The 13,539-nt window shown below is 47.4% G+C and overlaps 1 protein-coding gene across 1 annotated transcript in view; it reads left to right on the top strand.

Annotated features, from left to right (window-relative positions):
- Positions 1-13,539, top strand: part of KNTC1 (kinetochore associated 1) — a 3,090,908-nt gene that overhangs the window by 2,996,546 nt on the left and 80,823 nt on the right. The window lies entirely within an intron of this gene.

Below are 13,539 nucleotides of genomic sequence, written 5' to 3' on the forward strand. Positions count from 1 at the left end.
GTAAGGTCATTTCTGGTAAAAGAAAGAGGGGATACCGCCTTTCCTGAAGAGATTCAAGATTTTGAATCTGGATTGGAAGATGAATTCAGATACAGGGTTTTCGCCTCAGATTTCTGATTCATACTCTGAGAAGACCTCAGTTTCTGATTCTCCCTGTGGAGGTTTCTCTATTTCTGAGACTATTTCCAGAATATGCCAGTGTTTTTAGTTGGAGAACACTGAGGATGTTCATCGTGTTTCACTGTTGCAGTCATTACACTTGGGTTATCCTGCTGGCAGGCTACCCTCAGTCAGCCTGAATTCCAAAGTCCTGGTCCGGCGTCTGTTGTTGTCGCCTCTTCCCTAACGTCAGTGCGCCAGGGGTATAAAAGATGCAGCCAACGCCATTTTCTTCAGTCTTTCTTGCCGCGCGGTGCCCGAAGCAAAAGCAGTTCGCAAGTGCTGGTCGGCCGACTCCTGAGATTTTCGAAATCGAATTTCAGATCCGAAGTCTTCAATAAAGCTAAGTACCCCGTTGGGGAAACTTTTTTCTTGCTCCAGACCGATGTCAGAAAAAGTTAACAATTGTATTTCCTGTGGGAAGCAAATACCTCATAAGGATTTTCACTCTTACTGTATTCCTTGCCTAGACCCTGACCACGACGTTGCTAGCTGTCGGTTTTGTGCTAGATTTAACCAACGCACTATTAAGTGTCGGTACAATTTTGCTTTTCATTACTTTGGCCTAAGGTTTACTTATATAATGCCGTTGGAACAGCCGACGACTGGAGTTTATAAAAAGTGCAAGGAAAAGAACAGGCATCCGAGGTGCAAAACTGACGACGAGGCCTCCGCTAGGCCAGTCGCCAGTTCGCCGGTTCTCAGTGAGGTGCTTTCGCAGCCCCTGACGCCCGCTACCTGAGAGCCACAGGCCGCTTCCAACTCCTACGTGGAGACACCTAGGCCTCTGGATACTCAAGGTATTGGACACTCTGAAACTATTCCCTCAGATGGGTCCGGAGTTGCTGAGCAGGCATCAGCTTCTGAGGATGTTTTCAGACCTACACAGTTATATATCAAGCCAACCTCAGCTTCCAAGGCAAAGGCTAAAACAGCTTTAAAGACAAAGAAACAAATACAGCATTCTCCTGGACAGACTTCCATGCCTAAGAAACAGATGCTTAAAATGGCCGAAGACCTAATTACCTTGATCAGGGGTTCCCATCCCCCTCCTGATAAGATGTCTAGGCAAGACACAGAATATGATTCTTCTGATCAGGTTTTCATTTCCTCTGACTCCTCTTCAGAACAGGGTTACTCTCTTCCTCCCTATGAGGATTCTGATGCTGAAAAATCTTTTCCTTCAGCTTCTCCTCCTGAGGATTATTCCTTTGGGGAAACCCTGCATACAATGAGGGAGCATTTCCACTGGGAGAGCCAAGATTACTCAGAATCTAAGAAAAGGCTCAGAGACTTTCTTCTACTTCCTCAGCACAGACCTCTTGCTATTCCTCATGTTCTAGACATTGTAGATGATGTATTTTCAGAGTCCGGCCTGTCTCCCGACTCTTTACCTCCTGCTCCTGTTAAGCCAGACAGATACTACAGAGTTCCAGACTCTCTTAAATTTCTATATAAAAACCCTGCTGCTGACCCAAAAACTATATCTCAGGGTCCCAAAGGGGTCAAGGCCTCTACTACAAAAAACCCTGTCCCCTTAGATGGGGATTCAAGGGCACTGGACAGATGGGGGAAAAAAGTTTACACTTCTGCTACCTTGGCTGTAAGGGCTTTAAATTGTCTGTTTCATATGCTTAAATATCAGCAATACTTAATGTCACTGCTAAAACAGAAAATGTTGACAAATTCTGAGTGTTCTGAGAACAAGGAAATGCAGGATTTATTGCATGCAGCTGAACAAGTGGGAAAGCATACTTTGCAATGTGGTTTTGATTCACTGGAGGCCTCTTGAAGGGCCGCTGTTACAGGTTCTGTCATTAGAAGGCATGCTTGGTTAAAGGAACAGAATCTGCCTGATCATGTTAAAGCAAAATTATTGGATGCTCCATTACAGCATAATACTTTGTTTGGTGTTAAGGCAGAAGAGGTGTTGAAGAAAATGGAGGATAAAGCGAAATCTATGCAGACAGTAAAGGATTTCTTACAGGTACAACCACCCAGATTTAGCAGGAACTGACCTTCTAAGAATTGGTCCTTTCCAGTGTCAGACAGGCCACAAAGAGGCAGATACACACACCCTAGAGGCAGTCAACAGCCCCAGGGCTCATACAGGCCCAAACAATGGGGTGCTTCTACCTCCAAAAGCGGAGAAGACAAATCACAGCCATATAGGAAACAGTCCCAATGAGTTTCCTCTGCCAATGCCAAGCACTTATCTTTTGGCAGCACCCTTAGGGGGAAAGCTAGCACTTTTTTCACAAACTTGGCACATGATCACCCAGGACAAATGGGTCTTAAATATAGTCTCTCAGGGCTGCAGGTCCCACTTTCACACCCTTCCAAAGGCAAAAGGTATGCCAGACCTGCCACACAATCAATGGGCAGAGGCACAAAAGCAAGATGTTCATCGTGTTTCACTGTTGCTGTCATAACTGTAGGGTGCTCCTGCCGGCAGGCAGCCCGAGGTCGGCCAGAATCCCAAAGTCTGGGTCCGGCGTCGGCTGTACAATCCAGTACCCTGACGTCAGTACGCTCTGGTACATAACCCTCAGCCGATGCCATCTTCCCCAGTCTTTCTTGCCGTGCGGTGGAAAGCAGCTCGCAAGTCGTTGGTTGGCGATTTTCGAACAGCGTTTTTGGTTGTTGTCGGTCCGAAGTTCTTACTTCTCTTCTCAAAGCTAAGTACCCGTTGGGAATCTTTTCTTGTTCCTCCGATGTCAGAAAAAGTTAATAATTGTATTACGTGTGAAACAAATACCTCATAAAGATTTCCACTCTTACTGTCTACCTTGCTTAGGCCCTGACCACGACGTTTCTTGTTGTCGGTTCTGTGCCAGGTTTAATTCTCGTACTATCAAACGCAGGTACGACTGGGCTCTGAATTATTTTGGCAGACGCTTCAATTATAGAATGTCGTCGGATACTACCGGAATTCAAAAGAAGCGCAAAGACAAGGACAGGCCTCCGAGGTCCAAACAGGACTCGTTGCAGCTGGAGCCGGCGTCCATAGGTTCCATAGGTTAGTACTAAGCTAACTGCCCTTGTGAGCCATTTTAAGCCTAGCCAATTATCCCTTGTGAGACTCAAACCCTGCACCTTGTGTTTGTAAGGCAAACACCTTAACCATTAGGCCACCATCCCAGGACCCGGTTCGGCTGTCGTCAGTGAGGCACTTTTGCAGCCCCTGTCGTCCGCCACTTCTGAACCGATGGCCGATACGGACTCCCATGGGGAGCCATCAAGGCCTTCTATTTTATCTGCTGCAGGACCTTCTGACGTCGCTCCCTCGGATGGGTCCGGAACCGCTGTGCAGGTACCGGCTTCTGAGGGGGTATTCAGGCCTACTCACATCACCATTTCAAAGGCAAAGACAAAGACTCCTGTTAAGTCCAAAGCTCAAGCTACTTCTGAATCTACTGCCAGGACACAGAAGCAATTGTTAAGGATGGCTGAAGATTTGCTTTCTATGATTAGGGGTTCTCACCCCCCCCCCCTGAGAAAAGGCCTCGACAGGATGTCCTTTCCAGTGTCAGACAGGCCACAAAGAGGCAGATACACACACCCTAGAGGCAGTCAACAGCCCCAGGGCTCATACAGGCCCAAACAATGGGGTGCTTCTACCTCCAAAAGCGGAGAAGACAAATCACAGCCATATAGGAAACAGTCCCAATGAGTTTCCTCTGCCAATGCCAAGCACTTATCTTTTGGCAGCACCCTTAGGGGGAAAGCTAGCACTTTTTTCACAAACTTGGCACATGATCACCCAGGACAAATGGGTCTTAAATATAGTCTCTCAGGGCTGCAGGTCCCACTTTCACACCCTTCCAAAGGCAAAAGGTATGCCAGACCTGCCACACAATCAATGGGCAGAGGCACAAAAGCAAGTTTCATCACTCATGGGCATGAGGGCTATTCAGCCAGTACCACAACAAGAGCAGGGACAAGGACTTTACTCAAGACTTTTCTTAGTACCAAGAAAGGACAAAGCCTGGAGACCAATTCTGGACCTGTCTATTCTAAACACTTTTCTGGACGTTCCAAAATTCAAAATGTTGACTCTGCAGCAGCTTCTGCCCATGCTGGGCAAGAAGGCTTGAATTGTAACTTTGGACCTCAAAGAGGCATACCTGCATGTCCCAGTCAGACAATCTTGCAGAAGATACCTCAGATTCATATCTGGCTCAATGTACTACCAATTCTCTGCACTGCCCTTTGGCTTATCTACTGCACCCAGGGTCTTCACAAAATGCCTGGCACCAGTAATTGCATTTTGCAGACAAAAAGGAATTCAAATATATCCCTACTTGGACGACTGCCTCATTCAAGCAGAGACCAAAGACATTCTACTAAAGCATCTGGCGTTTTTAAAAAGATTACTAATTTGCCTAGGGTATACAGTAAACGAAAAGAAATCAAAACTAGTACCCTCTCAAGAGATAATATTCCTGGGTGCAAGCTTAAATACAACTGCCCAGATGGCTTATCTCACGCCAGACAAACAAAGGCAACTGACTTCTTACTTCGAAAGCATGGCAACAAAGACCCAGTTATCTGCAAGAAAACTTCTGCAGGCTCTGGGCTACATGGCATCCTGCATTCTGTTAATTCCATATGCAAGACTGCATATGAGGAAGCTACAATGGTATCTAAAAAGTGTTTGGACTCAACATTGCCACAGCCTGGAATCATTAATTATCCTCATTCCCTGCCTGCAACAGGAGTTTCGATAGTGGGCACAGGCCTGTCACCACAACAAGGGACAGCCATTCACTTTACCCACAGCCAGGCAAACACTAACAACAGATGCATCATATTATGCCTGGGGGGCCCACATGGCAGGAAAATATATTCAGGGCACATGGCCCGCAAGCCAAGGGCATCTTCACATCAATCAAAAAGAGATGCTAGCTGTACAAAATGCCCTGACAGCCTTCAAGGACCTACTTCATCCAGGACAACTGCTGATACAGATGGACAATACTACAGTCATGTGGTACATAAACAAGCAGGGAGGCACACATTCTTACCCCTTCTGCAGACAAGCCATGATTTTGTGGAACACAGCATTGACTTATCAAGTACACCTGCAAGCACAATTTCTGCCAGGAAAAACAAATCCTCTGGCAGACAAACTAAGCAGAAACCTCATGAATCCTCACGAGTGGAAACTAGATCCACAAATCTTCAGCATGATAACAAGGAAATGGGGATGCCCAGACATAGATCTATTTGCCTCCCCTCACAACTGCCAACTACAGAGATTATGCACAAGGACATATCACAAACAAGCATGGAAAGTGGATGCTCTGACATTCAGCTGGAAAAACTTTACAGTATATGCTTTTCCTCCACTGCCTCTCCTCCCCAAGGTACTCCTAAAGGTCAGCCGAGAAGCCACAAATGATACTGATTGCCCCGGATTGGCGACGCCAGCACTGGTACCCAATCCTAAAGAGTTTGTCTCAAGGCCCAGCCTGGACATTGCCTCAAATTCCTCATTTACTGACCCAACAAAACAATCAGATCCTGCACAGCCAACTCAGAACCCTAAATCTGGCTGCATGGCGGATAATGTAGCCATTCAGAATACACCTCTCTCTAAAGCAGTTATGGATGTTACTTTGGAGAACAGGAGGCCCAGCACCAGAAAATTTTATGCAGAAAAATGGAAGAGATTCTGTGCTTGGAACCAGGCGCAGGGAATTGACACACTTGTACCAAATATTCCTCAGATTTTACAATACCTAACTGAGATGCTGGACAAAGGCCTATCCTTCTCATCAATTAAGATCCATGCCTCTGCCATTTCAGCTCATTACAATATGGACCCACCTATTTTTTTCACATCCACTTCTTAGGCAGTACCTCAGAGGGGCCAAAAACATAAGAACTCCAAGGAGAGTCCCAATACCTGCATGGGACCTCAATTTTGTCTTGGAAAAACTCACACTGCCTCCTTTTCAGCCAGCCAATACAGCTGAGATAAAATTCTTATCATGGAAAACAACTCTGCTCTGAGCAATAACTTCAGCAAGAAGAGTCTCAGGCATTAATGGCTGTGGAACCTTTTATTATCTTCCGACAGGGTTTCTCTTAAGGGCAAACCCAACATTTATGCCTAAGGTAGTGTCCAGTGTGGCTCTTAGCCAAACCATTCATTTGCCTACCTTTTATCCAAACCCACAGAATAAAGGGGAGAGACTTCTGCATTCTTTGGACATACACAGGCAGTTACGTTTCTACTTGGACAAAACTAAATCTTTCAGAAAGACTAAGCAACTTTTAGTGGCATATGCTGCAGGATCACAAGGAAAGGCTATTTCAAAGCAGACTATTTCAAAATGGATAGGCCACTGCATTCGTTTCTGCTATTCACAACATGGTAAATCAGTGCCTAAGGGCATTAGGCCACATTCAACCAGAGCAGCAGCCACTTCTGCAGCCTTCCTCAGAGGAGTACCAACCAAGGATATTTTGGAGGCTGCAACTTGGACTTCAGTGCACACTTTTACAAAGCACTACCACTTACCTCTTTACTCTAAATCCAGAGTAGGCTTTGCCACTGCAGTTCTGCAAGGTCTCATAGCCACTCCTAATTCTATTTAGGCCCAGCCTCCCAACCTCAGCTTTGGGATTCAACCTAAGTGTAATGACTGCAACAGTGAAACACGATGAACATAGTACAGTTGTGTACCTACCATAAATGTAGATGTTCAAGTGTATTCACTGTTGCAGTCCAGGTTACCCTCCCTCCATCCCCCTTTTATTTGCTGGGACTTATCTATACTTCTCTATCCTATACAACCTATGTGGTGTATTTGCTTGTAGATGAAGGTAATGATTATGTTACTGCATGCATTTTTATAAGCAGACTTTATAGCCTACCTTTTTGGGGGCATCTGACATCTGGGGCAAGAAAAACTGAAGAAAATGGCGTCTGCTGCATCTTTTATACCCCTGGCGCACTGACGTCAGGGAAGAGGCGACAGCAACCAACGCTGGACCAGGACTTTGGAATTCAGGCCGACTGCAGGTATCCTGCCAGCAGGATAACCCAAGTGTAATGACTGCAACAGTGAATACACTTGAACATCTACATTTATGATAGGTACTTCTCAGTCCCTCCTCAGGGCACTTAACCATGCTAACTACAACTAATCGTCTCCTAGTAAGATATGCTATCTATTTCGCTCACTGTTTTCTCACTGGTATAAGGCATAATGTATTCATTTTTTGAACATTAATTGTTTATAAGCAGAACTAAAATTGCAGTAAGTCAATGTATCAGCCCTCACAAAGGTTACAATTGTTAGCTCAACTTTTTAATTTAAAAGGTAAAATTTCAATGTCAAACTACAGTTAACTTTTTACTACCTAATGTACGCTCTCCCTGATGAAGGAGCGGCAGACAGGCTACCTTCCAATCTGCCGTAAAGCGCCGGATATCTCAGAATCTTTCTCAGAACCAAGCTTGCTTCCAATGTTTCACAGATGGTAATGGCAAGTCTAAATTTAGAACTATAGTCAGTAACCCCAGAGTTTTACAGTTCAGTTCAATTTTAATTTTAAATTTAATTTTAATATTTATTATTTTTTATTTTTTGGTTACATTTAAATTTAAGATGTTAAGTTGTCAATCTCGCCTTCATTCTTGCTGGATGGGTTCGGAGCCGGCCCTCGGCTCCGACTCAGCCTATACTAAAGCTCGAGAGCTATTTATACCGGCTCGAGGCTACCCTATATCCCACAATGCTAGGCGCTAACTACCCAGATCTCGTTTGCCGCTTACAGCTGCGAGGTGCGTTTATTACCGGCTCTTCAGGTTAGAAGTTATAATTCAAAAACTTTCTATCTTTTAGTCAGGTTTTTACTTGTTTTTTAGTTAGCGACCATCCCATTAGCTTCTCTTCATAGCTAATCCCCCTTCCGATCCCTTTTTAATCCCTTTCTAACCCCCTTTAGTTATAAGGTTAGGCCTTTGGGCCTATTCTGCTTAACTTGTCAGTTTAATTTTTGTGTGACTGACTTTACTGTTTAAAAGGGCGTCTGTGTGTGTGTGTGTGCATTTTTTGTACTTTAGGATGTCAAAAGACACCAGGGTCTCAGGCTTCAAGAAGTGTGACTCGTGCTGTCAGAAAATGTCGCTGACAGACGGTCACACTTCTTGTGTTTATTGCCTGGGCCCTCTGCACCTGCAGGACTCTTGTTCGGTCTGTCATGCGTTCAGCCCAAGAGTCCTGCAGGAACACAGAAACAAGTTAATTTTGAGGGGCTTGTTAAAGCCTGAAGGTTCCCCGACCAAGTCATCGTCTTGGAAGCCATCTAAGCCGTTGGCTCCGAGCCTTCGACTGGTGGTGCTCTAACTGCTGTCACATCGGCTCCGGCTGGAGCCGATGTTTCCAAGACACAGTCTTCATCATTGGCTCCGGCTGGAGTCGACGTTCCTCAAATTCAGGCTTCTACATCAGCTCGAACCGGAGCCGATGATTCCAGGACTCAGTCGGCGCCGATAGTGGTGTCGGCGCCATCTGCTAGCCGTAAAAGGTTCAGATCTCCATCCTTATAGTCTGTTCACTCGGCTCCAAGGTCTCCCTTACTCTCGGAGCGGAGTCATCGAACCCATTCCTCCAGGTCTTCCAGGCTCTCAGACCACGACCTTGAGAGGGTGGTTAGTAGACTTCTTAAGTCTCAGGCACTAGCCCAAATGCTTCATAGCCCTTCTCAACAGACAGTGGCTATCCCCACCCCATCTTCGATTCCTCCTCTGACTCTTCCCCTGAGTTCGGAGCCGGAGCTTGTGGGAGCCGTGGCCATCAATGAGTCGGAGCCGATACCTCACCTTTTGGCTCCATCGTCGGCTCCAGTCTTTTCCATGGTCCCATCCTTGGAGGGATTCGGGCGCATGGACTTCCTCGTCGGCTCCGAGGGGGTGAGTGGCATCGGACCCTTGTCCGACCCCGTTCTCCCTCTCGGAGCTTCGGCGCTGGTAAGTTCGGCCCCGACATTGGCTTCGGAGCCTTCCCTCTCGGTGCCAGGAGGGGTCCTTATCTCTTAGGAGCTGGGACCTTCTACCCTGCCTGATAGGGGCGCCTTCGAAGTCATGAGGAGGGTGCTGGCCCCTGTGCCTGCTCCACGGTCGGCTCCCTCAGCTCCTCCCTCTGTAGTGCCTGCTGCGGTCTCTACCCACCCTCTCATTCCTGACCATAGAGATCCAACGCCTCAGGTTTCCCCATTGGGAATATCCTCCTCTTCCGAGGTTTCCCCTGATCCGTCAGGGGAACCCCCTCGGAAGAGGAAATGTAAGAGGACGCATGTGGACTCCCTTGAGTCCATTACATCAGATACCGACTTGGATGAGTCGCAAGGGTCCCCACGGTCCCCCTCTGAGGATGTCTCCTTTTCAGACATCCTTGAAATCCTGAAGCAGAGGGGGAACTGGTCTACCCTTAATCCTTCCGAGGACGAGTCGGTTTATCTAGAGGCTTTTGGCTCTCACCCTTCCACCTCCTGGGTTTCTCCGCCCTTTGACCCCCTCATGGAAGTGGTGGCACGGATGGCGTGGACGGCCCCTGATACGATGGGACCTACCCCACGGAGGCCTTCCAAATTTATAACAGCCCCTTCGGACAAACAGTTTTTAGCCAAGGGTGTCCCGGTTGACGCAATGGTGGTGGCTGCAGCCACTAAGAAGGAACTGGCTGATCCTTCAGTACCTGTCCATCCTCCTAACAAGGAGTCTAGGACTATGGATAGGTACGGCAAGCGGATGTTTTCTTCAGCGACCTTTGTCATGCGATCACTGAATTATCTGTGCCACTTCACCCGCCTTCAAAGAGACATACTCAAAGAAGTGGGTGAGGTCTTACAGGATCCAACAGCTGCGGGGTCTCATGACAAAATAAATTCCCAGCTGGCAACCCTGAATTCCATTGTCAACTCATCCATGCTTATTTCCTATGCGGCCGATGGGGCGAGTAGGGCTGCAGGCACAGGCATTGCCTTAAGGCGTCATGCCTGGATGCGGCTTTGTAACTTTGCAGACCCCTTTAAGGCATCCTTCACTAACTCCCCCTTTGACGGTTCAGCTTTGTTTGGACCTCAGGTGAAGGATACTTTGACCCGATGCGAGCAAGAAGGCAAGACTCTCTCTGCCGTGGGAGTCCGTTTTTCCACCCTGTCTAGACCATACCCTAAGGATCAGAAGGGTGGGAAGATGTGGTTCTGTAAACCACAAGAGGTCGCGCCTGACGCAAAAGGTCAGTTCCCCTCTAGAGGCAAGGGGGAGCAATAACAGACGCCACTCTAGGGGCAGAGGAGGTCCGCAAAATCAGGGTAGCAGAGAGTCTCTTTCTGACAAACCCTTCCAGCATCCCTGAGAAGCTGCCCGACTGTCCGCCTTTGGAGGCAGTTGGGGAAAGGTTATCACTGTACCCAGAAGCCTGGCTTTCACTCACCCAAGACAAATGGGTACAGTTGATCATATCCGAGGGTTACAAAATTCCCTTTATCCACACCCCAACTCGGCCAAAAGGACCCCTTCCAGACGTTCCACCCAGTCTAAGGGAACAAGCAGTACTAGAAATATCAAAACTGCTAACAAAAAGAGCCATCCAGCCAGTCTCAGCAGACCAACAAAGATCCGGAATCTACTCCAAGTTCTTTTTGGTACCAAAAAAGACAGGGGACTGGAGACCCATATTGGATCTCAGCAGACTAAACAGGTCTGTAAGAAGAACGAAGTTCCGGATGGTCACGCTACAGTCCTTTCTACCCTTTCTGGGTCAGGACGATTGGATGAGCTCAGTAGACCTTCAGGATGCGTACTACCACATCAAGATGCACAGGCGCTCCAGGAGGTTTCTCCGCTTCCGGCTGGGAACCAGTCATTATCAGTTCAGAGCCCTGCCCTTTGGTCTCACTACAGCCCCCCAAGTGTTCACCAAATGCATGGCAGCAGTTACGGCTCATCTGAGGCGTCAAGGATTCCAGGTGTTTCCATATCTAGACGACTGGCTCCTCACTGCCACCACCAGGCATCAACTTCTCCTCTCCGGAGATTACACCATTCATACTTGCAAAGGGCTAGGTATCTCCATAAATTTCGAAAAGTCTGCCTTGTCAGTCTATTACCTTCATAGGCGCCACCTTGGACACAGTCCGGCTTTCCACAAAACTAACCGAAGAAAGAGTTCTAGATATTCGCAGGCATGTTCACATCCTTCTTCAGAAAAACAAAATCCAAGCCAGGTTTGTCCTGAAGGTATTAGGTCTCATGGCGGCAGCCATTACTCTACTTCCCCTAGCTTGCTTTCATATGCGGATCCTTCAATGGATACTTTTTTGCCAGTGGTCCTTTCAACAGCTCCCAATGTCACACAACATTTTAATAACCCTGTCTTGCAAGAAACACCTTTCTTGGTGGATGGTCTCCCCTCAAGTCCTTCAGGACAGACCATTTGTTCCTTCTCCCCCGGTCGCCACGGTGACAATGGATGCCTTCCTGATCGGGGGGGGGGGGGCATTTTCAGGGCAGGACAGTCCAGGGCACATGGCAACCTTTCGAGTGCCACCTGCACATAAATGTCTTGGAGATGAGAGCAGTACTTTTAGCGTTGCAAGCCCTTCAGGACTCTCTTCCTATCGGGACTATTACAGTTCAGACGGACAATATGTCCGTAGTGTGGTACATCAACAAGCAAGGCGGAACCAAGTCCTATCTCTTGTGTCGAGAGGCTCTCAGACTTTGGCAGTGGGCGATCTCCTCTCAGCGGTTTCTGATAGCAACGCACATCCCCGGGAAGTCCTAAAGACATGCTTCTGGAGCATTTCTCCCCGGGCCTCTGCTGAAAACAGGATCTGTGGAACCTAGTCAGACTTTCCCGGTCAACAAATGTTAAATAAATAAATAAATAAAATAAATGAGTCCGACATCATAGCGGACAGGTTGAGCAGAACCATTCTCATGCCACACGAGTGGTCTCTCAAACAAACAGTAGTGGAAAAAAATTTTCAGAGATGGGGTCGACCTTGCTGCGACCTTTTTGCAACACCTCAAAACAGCAAGTGCCACGACTTCTTCACTCTCTTCCCGGCCACCCCCCCCCAGAGACGCTCTAGTCCACGATTGGCCCGGGGACTTCTGTATGCCTTTCCTCCCTTTCCATTAATCACTCAATTGATTCAGAGAGCTACCGCCGTGAGAGCCACCATGATCCTCATTGCTCCTTACTGGCCTCATCAGATATGGTTTCCGTTCCTGCATCGTTACCTCTTGGGGCAGCCCTGGCATCTGGACCCAGTGCCAGATCTCTTGACCCATCAGTCGGGACAGCTGCACCACTCCCTCCAATCTCTCAACCTCACAGCTTGGTTTTTCCAATTCCAACCCTAGCCAGGCTTCCCCTTATTTCCCATTCTGTGCGTGACATACTTATAGCTTCCCTAAAGTCATCCACCAGGAAGATTTACGCCAGCAAGTGGAAGCGTTTTTCCTTCTGGGCAGGAGCTAGAAATATAGATCCTTTTACTGCCCCTATCCAATCAGTCCTAGACTTCCTAGCCGAATTGTTTCACTCAGGGTCTTCTTCCTCCACCATCAGAGTGCAGTTAGCGGCTATTTCGAACTTTCATGCAGGCATTTCGGACTCCAGTATCATGTCCCATAAGCTTTGTAAAACCTTTCTTAAAGGTATCTTTTTGCTTAAGCCCCCAATCAGGGACCCCCCACCGCAGTGGGACTTAAATTTGGTTCTAACCTCTTTGATTCTTCCCCCCTTTGAACCTGCGGCTTCCTGCTCCCTGAAATTGCTATCTTGGAAAACTCTCTTTCTGGTCGCCATAACATCTGTGACAAGAGTATCAGAACTTCAGGCCCTTTGCATTCATCCGCTTTATCTAGTTTTCCATAAAGACAGAGTGTCCCTCAGGACTAATCCATCCTTTTTACCCAAGGTTTCTTCTGAAGCGAACCTAAACCAGACTATCGATCTTCCAGTTTTCTTCCCCAACTACTCCAACAGAGCGGAACAAAAACTGCATTTTCTGGACGTTCATTGTCAACTCCGTTACTATTTGGATAGAACCAAGCAAGCTAGGAAATCTGAGCAGCTCTTCCTATCTTATGCAGCAAGCAAGAAAGGCCTTCCAGTTTCCAAAGTAACCATTTCTAGATGGCTGGCATCTATGATCACTTTCATCTATCAGCTCAGACGCCAGAAGCTACCGTCAAGGCCCAAGGCTCACTCAACCAGAGCATTAGCCACCTCAATAGCTTTTCAGGCTAGATTACCAATAGATTCCATTTGTGCGGCAGCCACTTGGGCCTCCCCTCATACCTTTATCTCTCATTACAAATTAGACATGGCCTCCTGAAGCCGGGCT

The sequence above is a fragment of the Protopterus annectens genome, chromosome 4.part0 (assembly GCF_019279795.1).
Source record: "Protopterus annectens isolate FY-2018-M chromosome 4.part0, PAN1.0, whole genome shotgun sequence".
NCBI classification, from domain to species: Eukaryota; Metazoa; Chordata; order Ceratodontiformes; family Protopteridae; genus Protopterus; species Protopterus annectens.